Source organism: Chelonia mydas, chromosome 4 (genome assembly GCF_015237465.2).
Source record: "Chelonia mydas isolate rCheMyd1 chromosome 4, rCheMyd1.pri.v2, whole genome shotgun sequence".
NCBI classification, from domain to species: domain Eukaryota; kingdom Metazoa; phylum Chordata; order Testudines; family Cheloniidae; genus Chelonia; species Chelonia mydas.
The window spans coordinates 96,900,948-96,913,324 of record NC_057852.1 but is presented as its reverse complement, the minus strand read 5'-3'; the positions used below and the strand labels follow the sequence as shown (position 1 = coordinate 96,913,324).

Sequence of the window (12,377 nt, the reverse complement as noted above, 5' to 3'; positions counted from 1 at the left end):
ACAGAAGGAGAACTTATTACCATTTGGTTGAATCAGCTTGTATCATTGTGATATATTTTTTTATCTATAATATTCTTAGAGCAGTTCTTTGAAACTACTCAGCTTCACTTCTGTCTTTTCTATATGTGGATTATATTAGAAAAAAGTTATAAATCTGATTTCTGATTTGTCTATGTCTCGTAACTTGGACAGCACAGGAAAAAATCCTGAAAAAGTTTGTCATGTTGCCTCTTTTAGCAAAACTAGATTCAACATTTAGCATGTCTTTACAGAGCAAGTCACTAACCACATCCCTGTTTCAATCACTGGATTACACATTTTATTTTAGAAGCCTTGACTCTTGTTCTAACCCTTTGGTTACAGGACAAACTGAGTCCAGTTGGTTTAATTCATTAGAAAACCTCAACCATATGAAGAACAATACTTATATAATTCTTGTGAATTTTACTTCTGCATTTAAAAAAAAAACCCAAAAGCAAATAGACATTGATCAATCGATGGCTTAGATCACAATTTGTAACTGAATTATATTTGACAAAAACAAACTATAAAGAGAAATGCTAGTTACTGTTTTTATTTTCGAGTTCTGCCATGTAAACCTTTAGCAACCTTTACAGTCAAACACCATTGCTCTTCTTGAATTTCTAACTCAAGAAAAATTAAAGTATGAAACAGTACCTGGCAAGTACCTGGTGTGCTCTTGTGCTCTCTCACTCTCTCTCTCCCCTCCCACAGGCAGCTTGGCAATGGAATGCCCTTCAAATCCATGGCTGACTGCTTTTGGTAAATGTTTTACGAGACACTAAGCAACCTTCTGTCCCACCCTCCATGCAAACACCATTGCGAGAACACGGTATCATGGTCACAAAGGAACATATATGCAGTACAGAGCACTGTAAATGCAGCAAAGAAACCCTGTTTTGACTCCCCCTTTCCCCGAAATAAAAAATCCCTAATATGAAAGGGGGATATGAGAGAAGCGTGCTGGGGGGAAAACTACATCAGCAGGACTATTAATAAATATTTTTCAAGGAGTAAATCATGATAACCTTTTTCTTTATTGTTCTAATCTGCAAGCAAACCTAGGCATATCTAACAGGAAAACTGATGAACAGTTAATAAAGTGGAGCATATCTTTTCTAAATAAATCCTCAGTATAGGAACAGTCATCCCAATGACAGTTACAACTTTAAAAGAAACCAAAAAAAACCCCATAACCAGCCCTACTGTACTCTGAAATCGCACAGTAAAATTATGTGAACAGAACCAAATCACAGTGACAAGTAAAATGAATGTAAAAGGAACTTCTCAACAAGGTGCTTTCCTAATAAGAAAACCTGCCCGCTTTTCAGCTTCCCTGAAGTTACCCAAAGTTAAAATTCTACTAGTCCCAAACCAGAGTTTTTGCATTCCATTCAAGTTAACAATTACAAATGGAGGACAGCAGAAACCAGCTGGCATTAAAACCGTGAAACTATCTGAGTTGACAAAGTAACACCACTGGTCACAAAAGAGGAGAGGTCAGTGAACTAACTTGAAAATGACAGCGAGGGTTTAAACAGATGACTGAATCATACACAACAGCGCAATAGCATAGACGAACCCTCACTAACTCCTGATACACAGACACATGCACACGAGCCAACAAAAAAAATCTTTTTTCCCCCCCATCAGTAAGTGTTGTATTTTTGAGACAGTACATTGTCTGCTGTGTTCTATCTTGTTTTGGGTAAGTTTGATTTATTTTGTCTAATTTGATTTCTTTATGGTCCCTACATTGTACAAATATATATATATTGTGACGGGGCAAGGCCAGATGGCTATGGAAAAGTAGTGGGAGACAGATATATTAGCTCCAGGCTAAACAAATCCCTAGTACCAGGATAAGTGAAATGGCAGCTGCTCCAGGTCAATTAAGACACCTGGGGCCAATTAACAACTTTCCAGAAGGCAGGGAGAACGCTAGGTTGATTGGGACATCTGAAGCCAATCAGGGGCTGGCTGAAACTAGTTAAAAGCCTCCCAGTTAGTCAGGTGGGTGTGCATGTCAGGAGCTGTGGGAGGAAGTTGCGCTGTTGGAGAGACTGAGTAGTACACACCATATCAGGCACAAAGGAAGGAGGCCCTGAGGTAAGGGTGAAGTGGAGCTTGAGGAAGTGAGGGCTGCTGTGGGGGAAGTAGCCCAGGAAATTGTACATGTCATGTTTCTAAAAGGTCAGCTACCATAGCTGATACTATTGCGGTCCATGGGCTGGAGCCCGGAGTAGAGGGTGGGCCCGGGTTCCCCCCCACACCTTTGCCCCCTGATTAATCACTGAAACTGGGAGACAACAGAGACTGTGCAAGGAACGATAACTTCTCCTCACCCCTCGCTGGCTTATGATGAAAATGGCTCAGTAGACTGTGACCCTTGTCTCTAGAGAGAGAAGGGTTACATGGCGGGTCACAGTGAGCCTCTGAGGCTAGCGAAATCCTCCAGGAAACACGGGACCCACGGAGTCAAGGACAGCACTTTGTCACAATATATGTATATTAAATCTAATCAATCACTTGATACATACATCCAAGCTATCTATAACAATCTGTTTGGTGGCTTGTTTTTCATAATGTATACATGACGGTAATGAGTATTCCAATGTTCTGGATTTTATGTATAGCGTGGATTTTGCACTAAGTCAGATACTCGGCTGGAGTGAATTGGAGAAGGTCCATTACCTTCAATGGAGCTATGCTAATTTAGACCAGCTAAGGATCAGGTTAGGTTGGTAGGTTAATTCTAATGAAAAATTAATCCCAACTCTACTTTTGATTTTTCTCTGTCTACTAGGTCCTCCTACAGTTACTTTAATTCAATCCACTGGCATTTGGAAAGTTCTGCCAATGGCTCAGTAGGAGCATGACTAATGTACAGAATAGTATCTGACACACATGATCGCATATGAATTTGTTAGCATTCCAATCGGCAACCAGACTTTGAGTAGACTCATCCTGCTGTGTCACAGAAAGGGAGAATAGTTTCCTGGTCCTTCTCAGTTGTAAATTAGAGGGGCAAATATACAACCTAGGAAGCTTTCTATATACGTATATGAAGATAAGACACTGAGTTGTGCAAGTGGTAGCAATATCACCAGCAGCAATGAAGAGGTTCACTGAGCGTGTTGCAGATGGTAAATCACAGGCAACACCTTAGTTCTCAATACATCAAAGGGGTTTCCTGACACATAGAGTACGGATAATTTTTCATCAGGATGCTATTCTTATGCTAATATAAAGGCAAATTGCTATTTTTTGGATAATCCAGTCCCAGTTCAGGGTGGAGTAATGAGAAAAGGGCCGTGGGCAGGTGAACAGTTTACATACCTGGGCTGATGCTGAAGTTTGCACATGCAACTGCCTCCAACCCCAGAAAACACATGTAAACCTGGAGGTCACTGACATTTCGATGTTAAATTACATTTTATTTTTACATGTTTTAAGCAAAGACTTTTGTAAAGACAGTTTATAATTTGAATATCCTCTTCAGTTTCCAGGCCAAATGTGTTTAAAAATACAACATCCAGGGAATTTTGTTGTAGTCTTCAAAGTCTACCCTCATGCTTTGTTTTATACTCAAAAGAATTTTAGGCAGCCCCTGAAGACAAGGAGAAGGACTGAGAGGCCAGCTGGGAGGAGAGAGGATTGGTCAGTTGCTCGCTAGAGCTGGGTGAAGTTTTTCAACCAATGTTTTTTGGAGAAAATGCAGATTTGGCATCAGTAAAACAATTTAGAAAATTTGTGTTGATTTTGCCAAATTGTTTTAATCAAAAAACAAACAATAACAAATTTTGAAAAAATAGAAACATGTAACTATTTTTATTCAAAATGACTTTTCATTTAGAAATGTCCTTTAATTTTATTTTAAACATTAAAAACATGCTCAAAATCAAAACACAAGATATTTTGTTTGACCTAACATGATTTTTTTTGACTTCTTGATTTGCCAGAAATGGTGAAAATTTTCATTTATTAGCTGACCCAAAATGAATTTTTTTTAAAATGATCAGTGAACTGAAAAGTCATTTGCCCAGCCCTATTGCTGGCATTCCTGTGTGCCACAAAGATAGAACATGGGTTGACCTGGGAATAGATGAGAGTTGGGGCTCCCGTTTGCCTTTTGTGGTCACAGAACTTAAGTCTGCATGTGAACCTACAGGGGCTGGTTCACTGGCAATCCCTGAACGCAAACTGAGCTTGGTTTGTAACTGAACCCTGCACTATTTGCACAGCCCTGCCCATATGTAAATGAGCCTAGATAGTTCTCAGAAACCGTCATTGTGGTAGCAGTTGCTAGGGACAATGTAGAAATTATATTTTATTAGTTTCACTCACTCCTGATGTTCCCAAAAGACTTCCCATTACATAACCTGACCTTTGCCTGGAAGTTGGAGAAAGAGGGAGGATTCTGATGAGCTTCTCTCAGCATTTTGTATTTAAGAATGTCATTCCAGCAGCCCATGTCCATACAGGATGGGAGTCTGGTATTAATGTGGTCCTTGACATCTGCAGACAATTCATATTTAATTCAGTTCATATCAACTGGTCATTGTGGTGATGCCAAGGGATACTCTACAAAAATGTGCAGTGCTTAGTGTGTGGGTGCTGTTAAATCCCAATCATCTTGGATTCTCTCCTGAGAGCTTTCAGAGTAACAGCCGTGTTAGTCTGTATTCGCAAAAAGAAAAGGAGTACTTGTGGCACCTTAGAGACTAACAAATTTATTTGAGCATAAGCTTTTGTGAGCTACAGCTCACTTAATTGGATGCATTTTCCACTGAATGCATCCGATGAAGTGAGCTGTAGCTCACGAAAGCTTATGCTCAAATAAATTTGTTTGTCTCTAAGGTGCCACAAGTACTCCTTTTCTTTCTCCTGAGAGCAAGGCACTCCACAGCTGCTTTAAAACATTTGCTTTCCTTTCTGTCAGGAAGCGTGGTCTTTTGACTAAAGCATAGGATGGGGAGTCAGGAGACCTGGGGTCGATTGCCAGCTCTGCAACAGGCTTCCTGTGTAATGGTGGACAAATCGCATTAACCTCTCTGTGTCTCATTTTTGCCATCTGTAACTCATACAGGTGTTGTGAATTTTAATTCATTACAGATAGAGAGCACTGGGTCTCTCCTAAGGGAGGAGCTATGTACATGCAAATTATTCTTCTACAGAAAAGCTTATTTGATCACGGGCAATGACCAAAGTAGTCTTAGCCACTTGGAGTCTGTACAGGACTTGTGGCAAGTTCAGATAGGACACACAAGTTTGCCAGAGTTTGTCACAATTCTACATTTTTCCTTTTAAAACATGCTACTGACTCTGGAGTCTGTGGCCTATTAATAAAGCTGGGCAGGAAACAGTTTTTAAGATGTCTTCCTACTTCGTCCCCGCAATTCCACATGGGGATGAATCATAGAATTGTAGAACTGGAAGGGACCTTGAGAGGTCATCTAGTCCAGTCCCCTGCACTCATGGCAGGACTAAATATTAGACCATTTCTGACAGGTGTTTGTCTAACCTGCTCTTAAAAATCTCCAATGACGGAGATTCCACAACCTCCCTAAGCAATTTATTCCAGTGCTTAACCACCCTGACAGTTAGCAAGTTTTTCCTAAAGTCCAACCTAAACTGCCCTTGCTGCAATTTAAGCCCATTGCTTCTTGTCCTATCCTCAAAGGCTAAAGAGGATAATTTTTCTCACTCCACCTTGTAACAACCTTTCATGTACTTGAAAACTATTATCGTGTCTCCCCGCAGTCTTCTCTTCTCCGGACTAAACAAAACCCAATTTTTTTCAATCTTTCCTCCCAGCTTGGTATTGTCCATAAATTTTGTAAGCGTACAGTCTCTACCATTATCTAAATCATTGATGAAGATATTTAACAGAACCAGAACTGATACCTGCGGGACCCCACTCGTTATGCCCTTCCAGCTTTACTGTGAACCACTGATAACTACTCTCTGAGAACAGTTTTCCAACCAGTTTTGCACCCACCTTTAAGTAGCTCCATCTAGGTTGTATTTCCCTCGTTTGTTTAAGAGAGTCATGTGAGACAGTATCAAAAGCCTTACTAAAGTCAAGATGTACCACATCTGCCACTTCCCCCCTATCTACAAGGCTTGTTACCCGGTCAAAAAAAACTATTAGGTTGGTTTGACATGATTTATTCTTGACAAATCTATGTTATTTATCACCTTATTATATTCTAGATTCTATATTCTTCAAACTGATTGCTTAATTATTTGCTCCATTATCTTTCCGGGTACTGAAATTAAGCTGACTGGTCTGTAATTCCCTGGGTTGTTCTTTTCCCCCTTTTTATAGATTGGCACTATATTTGACCTTTTCCAGTCCTCTGGAATCTCACCCGTCTTCCATGACTTTTCGAACATAATCACTAATGGCTCAGATATCTCCTCAGTCAGCACCTTAAGTATTCTAGGATGGATTTCAACAGGCCCTGGTGACTTGAAGACATATAACTTGTCTAAGTAATTTTTAACTTGTTCTTTGAAATTATGAGAGAGAGTCACCCCACACTAGCCAACAGCCAAGTGTAGGATTAACCACGAGGCTGTTGGCTATTCTGGAGTGTGTTTCTCAGTCTCTCCTGTTGGAGCTGTTTCACTTGCTATAAATAATTAAATATTCGTTGGGCCAGAGAGAAAGAAACTGATTTTATAGCCCAATGGTTAGGGCATTCACCTAGGATGTGAGAGATGCATGGACTTTGTCTTCTGTTTTGACCAGGAAATCCATTCTGGACCTGAGAGACAGTCTCAAGAAAAGTTGTGTCAAAACTGATAATATTTCTGTGAATAGTTCAGTTTTGATGAATCAGCATTTCCCAACCCCCCGACCCCCCCAAAAGTTTTTTTTTTTTAAATTTCTGACCAGGGTTCTCCTTATTAACGTCAATTAAATCTAAATTTTCTACTCCTTTAGACCATCTCAGTATCTCTTATGTAAAGACACCCCTGGCTGGGTCAGAATCAGGGATTGCTCTTGAGGTAAAAAGTATGAGACTCTGCTGCTTGAGCTAAAGGACCAGGTTGACATTAGTTTGTGTGCTCCTGTAGATCCGGCCAGTATTCAGCAGCTGTTATAGAAAGAATGGCCAAAACCTCATGTTCCCCAGTGGGTCATCCACACTCTCTGAAATAATGTTGAGCCTGTCAAGTGGCCAAATTTGTGTTCAGTCATCATGATTGGTAGAAGTGACACACTGCATCTTATTAGTCATATCACTATAATGCCACACAACACAAACCACTTTTTCACACTTGATTTGGGGAGATATAGTGTGAACTAAATAACTTATTGTTAATTAATAAGTTAAGTTGATACACAAGTGATAAAGTATCTCTCCTATTTGTGTGGAGCTACAGCTTTGTGAAACTCAGTGTTTTTCATTCATTTGGGTTTGTGCAAATTTTTTCTCAAATTTCCAAGGAATTAGCGCCAAACCTCACAGCAAAACTCAACCAAAACAATTGAGTTTCACCTGCTTTTGGAATGAAACAGTAAGGGTACTTAGCACTTAAATATTTCAAAGCTTGGTACAACCATAAACTTATGAGGTAAGTAACACTGCAAAGCACTGTCAGAAGATACATTCATTTTGAAGATGATGAAAACATTGAGGTAAAGTTATTTGATGTGGTAAGACAGTGCCTGAGATGAACGTTGTTTCTCACAGTTTTGGCACAAATCTATAAACAGGATCACATTCTCTCCAAACCATTTATAAGGATTGATAAGCCTGGACTGAGTTTCATTTCTCCTCTTTTTTCTGTTTCCAAACAGAAGTTTTTCACAGCTCTGCAACATTCAGAGTGACCCAAACACTTCTCATGAAATTCATCTAATCTCTGCATCATCTATTCCAAAGTTCCTCATATCATGCTTACACAGATAACCAAGGGCAAGTTTTTGATTAACATATCAGTGACAGAAGAAACTGTGACCCACAGAAACTTGGCATTTCACTCTCTCTTCTCGGAGTCCAACCTTTGTCACAGAGCATAGCTTTCAAGGGCAATTATAACACTTGAATATTTGCTTACTGGAAATGGAAGAGATGTTGTGTCATACAGCATTCTGACTGTAAAGTCAATGTTAACTTAGGACAGAAAATTTATATCTTCAGATTGGTTTGGAGGCAAGAATAGGTGTACATTTCAGAAATGGAAAAAGCACCTAAAAATACATAGTCTTTTGGAAGAAGCATTATCAGTTAAATGTCAGTTACTCAGGAAATATTAATAGCCTCAACAACAACAAAATTAAAGTGTTTCAGAGAAAATACCTGATTGGGTGCATTTCTATTTGCCATGAGTTTCTGCACTAGTTAGTAAATGATAAATAGTTCTCACTTCATTCAGGGTATGTTTGTGTTTCATCCTTATTGGCAATATTCAGATTGATAAACAGTGCAGCCAAGCGCAGATAAATCTAGCATGGCAACTAGGAGCAAGTCCTTATGGCTGCTGTAGAAGCTTTAAAAGTTTTATGTTCATAATAAAGAGCTTACCGTATTAGAACAGTGAGCCCTGCAGAGATAATGTGCTCAGACTCATCTCCCCTCCCAGGAGAAAAGAGTGTTTTGTTCTTCTCTGTAGTGGCCCCTCCAATAAATATCAGAGCAGAGTTGACAAATGCCAAAGGGAACTGCATGCCACCCTCTTGAGCAGAAGGACTGGCAACCCTTCGAAGCTGTAAGGGAACTGGTATGAAGGAGAAAGGATAATGGGCATCTATCCTTGAGGCTCCATGTGGGACCCTAAGCATCTCTACCACAGGGGGAAATAATAACAAAAACAAGCATCAAGAGCATTCATTGGCAACTTGCTCCTTAGCAAGATGGTGCTCACCAGGGTAGCATGTATTCTGCTTGTAACATAGTACTTTGTGCTTGTTGAGATTTTACAGACAAATCTACACCGCAGCTGGGAGTGAGTCTCCCAGCTCAGGGAGACCGAGTTGTGCTAGTGAGGCTCGTGTTAGCACACTAAAAATAGCTGTGTAGATGTTGCGGCCCATCTGACCCCTTAAGCTTGAGACCCTGGGCTGCAATGTCTAAGTAATGTCTATGCAGCTATTTTAAGTGTGAGCCCTGCAGGCAAAGTCTGTCTATCCAGGCTGGCAGGCTCACTCCCAGCTACAGTATAGACATACCCTACACTGCCACCATAGCAATTCAGCCACTGCAACTGCTGTGCCTATTCTTTACTTTGGTTATAGCTTCAGTGCCTTTCTCTAAGGGTTTAGAACAAAGAACTCTAGGTCCAGAGCTAGTGCAAAATTAGTCCTCCCCAGAGCAGAGAATGAGTGCTCCTACAAGCAGTGCGAGTGCTTTTGGAGAAGGAGATAATAGCATAGCTGTTCACATAACTCCTCTAGTGGCCGATCCACAGGCTGGCATCATTCGTGTTTTCACCAGGCAGGGTTTCTGTCATCTGTGGCTGGAAGAGCATGCAACTTGGAAAAAAATTGTCCACGATCCATAGAAAAACTGAATGCTGATGGAAGAAAATACTTGCTATTTGCAATTCTGTTTCCAGGAAGATTTTCTGTCTTAAAAAGCTGACTAGCAAAAGATGGGTAAAAGTACAAAATCCTGCAATAACAGCTTAAAGAACATCCCACACAAGAAGGAATTTTAAAAAACAGATAAAATATTTGTCTGCTCACTTCTTTACTTGTTGCTTTTTACAAAAAAGTTTAGAAAGAAGATACACACATTTCAGTTAGAAGATCCAAAGATTTCTTGAAATGTCTAGATTTTATCTGCATTTTGTGGGAAAGTGCTACGATGGTGATTCAGCAAGCTCTGACTGCAGACAGTATTTCAAAATACTTCCTTGTAGCTGTTCAGCTTGCTTCTACATGTGTTGCTGTATTGCACCATACCACATGGGGTCACATTTATAACAGTAAGGAATTAGAAAAGTTCAACCAGGAAGCAAGCTACTTTAAAAAACAAACAAACCACAAACATACCCACACCTCGCAAATCTATGCGGAGTTTAAACTAGGCACCTAAGTCCAAAATGTAGATGCTCAAAACCACCACTCAGTTGCTACCTAACTGTAGGCACCTCTGGACATATGCAAAGCCACCTGAGTTCTGATGCCTGGGCACCTACCTCACACTTATGCCCCAGTGTGATCTTCAAACTAAGTGTTCCCTGTAGGGTCTGATCCGGGAGGTATGATCAGAACACTCCTGCTGGATCAGAGTTGGCAGTGGTCCCTTCTAGAGTTTAACCCACTGCTTAGGTAGGCACTCACCCAGGATGTGGGACACCTATGTTTAAATCCACTCTCTGCCTGATATGGAGCAGTACCTCTCAGGTGAGTGTCCTAACCATTGGGCTATAGGGTATTCTGGGGTAGGTGTCTCTCAGTCTCTTCTGTTGAAGCTGTTCCACTTGTATCCCTGCTCCCCATCAGGCAGAGGGGGAATTTGAATCTCCCACATCCTGTGAGTGCTCTAAACACTGGGCTAAAGGTTATAAGATAACCACCAACTCCTCCTCCGTTTTATGCTGAGATGGGTGTCATACTTTAAAATTCAGTATCTGTGCTCTATACTATGACTATAAAATTAGTCATAGGACCAAGCACTTTTTCATGGTGGGGGGGAGGGGGGAAACAACAGTGTTGCTTCATTGATTTCCATGAAGCTATGCTTATTTACACCAGCTCAGCTTCTGGCCCATAGAATTTATATGTAATTGATTTTAGTCTAAATTTCTCACAGTTGCTTTTAGTTTTATACTTTTATACAGTAACTATGGAATATGGAGGAACACTCAATTATTAAGGGCCAGATTCCACAAATAGTGCCATTGATTTTAGAGGGACTAACCACAAAGTATTCATGGGAAGAAATGGTGATAGAGTCTTGTGACATGTAGCTATGGTAATAGAGTTCAGAATCCATCCATCCATAATCATTCAATTCCTTTGCAGCCTGCACCAAAATGGGCAATCTCTATAGCAATGTTTAGGGCACTTTATGTCAGAGGTAATGATAGCAACATAAACTAGATAAGAATTTTCCCAACAAGAAGATTGTGGATGAGTCCAGTTCTACCAGAAAATAGCCTTATAGTGGAATAAAAGAGGATACTGGGCCAGATTTTCACAAGAACTTGGCTCCCATTATCAGCACCAAAATAAGTAACCAGATTTTCAAAAGAGCCGAGCACACTGGATGCTGAAATTTTTGGAAAATTTTGCCATAAGCATCTCAATGGGAGTTGCTGAGTGCTGAGCAATGCTGAAAATCTGAGTGATGCTAATACAGGACCAGAATATGACTAGATTCTATGCCTGCTCCTGGATGGCCCACATTAGGAGGACTTGAAGGACCATAAGCCTGTGATTTTGTACTCAAGGAGCAACTAGGGGTTGATATTGCTCCATTGGGGGCTGGGGGCAGCAGCTATATATTACACTGTGGCTCAAACCAGGCCATCTCCCAAATTTTAGAAACACAAAAGTGTATAGCCCTCTTTGTCCCCATCCGTTGGCTAATACTCCAGAACAGCATTGCTCATGAGGTGTAGCTCAAAATCAGGACCTGAGGTTTTTATTGTAAGTACCACATACACTGTCCTGAGCAATGAAGACTCTCATAACCATATTCCCTTATCAGTGGATGCAGATGACAGCGAAAATACCACAAAAATAAGGGATTGATTAATTTATGTGTTCTAAGGCAAAAGGATGTTTGTAATTGCTTAATATACATAGATAACTGTCTGTTGCTTAGAAAACTAAAAATTTGAAAAAATTACTTTCCCAAAATGTCATAGTGGTTTTCATAGTTTTTCTTCTTTAAAAAGTAATACTAGGAAGAAAGATATCTTCCATTTCATCTTTTTCAGTTTAGACATTTTCAATTACAATGTAAAATGTGTGTATTATTCCTATGAGTTATATAATTATATGCCACTGTTTAGTGCAGAAGGTTTTGATTACAATTTTGATAAATTACTGTAGTTCTCTGAAACAGTAAAGAAACTGTTTATTCTATACAATGATGTATTTGTATTACAATCTGAGTTATATGTATAGGTACATAGGGGAGATATGTTAGGTTTTAAAAGTGCTTTGGGAGATACCACTGAATATAAAGGGCTGTAAAATGTAAGCCCTTCTAAGAAATTATAAAAAGACTTATTTATAATGCATTAATTCTTCTGTTCCAGGATGGAGAATATGAACTCTGATTAGGTTGCAGCCATTTGATCATGTTAGCAGCAAACTACAAAAACGCCTTAGCACCCTAAGGGTTAAACACTGACAAATATTTGCTATATAACTTTAATATTCTGTC

General features: G+C 39.8%; 1 protein-coding gene across 6 annotated transcripts in view; it reads right to left on the bottom strand.

Annotated features, from left to right (window-relative positions):
* RBM47 (RNA binding motif protein 47) overlaps positions 1–12,377 on the bottom strand; it is a 111,134-nt gene that overhangs the window by 60,573 nt on the left and 38,184 nt on the right. The window contains exon 1 of one of the 6 annotated variants that reach the window (XM_037897897.2): positions 679–917. The exons of the other annotated variants lie outside the window; for them this stretch is intronic. The gene's annotated coding sequence lies outside the window, so the exon portion shown is untranslated. Of the gene's footprint in view, positions 1–678; positions 918–12,377 lie in introns of those variants that run through there. 6 annotated transcript variants of the gene reach the window in all.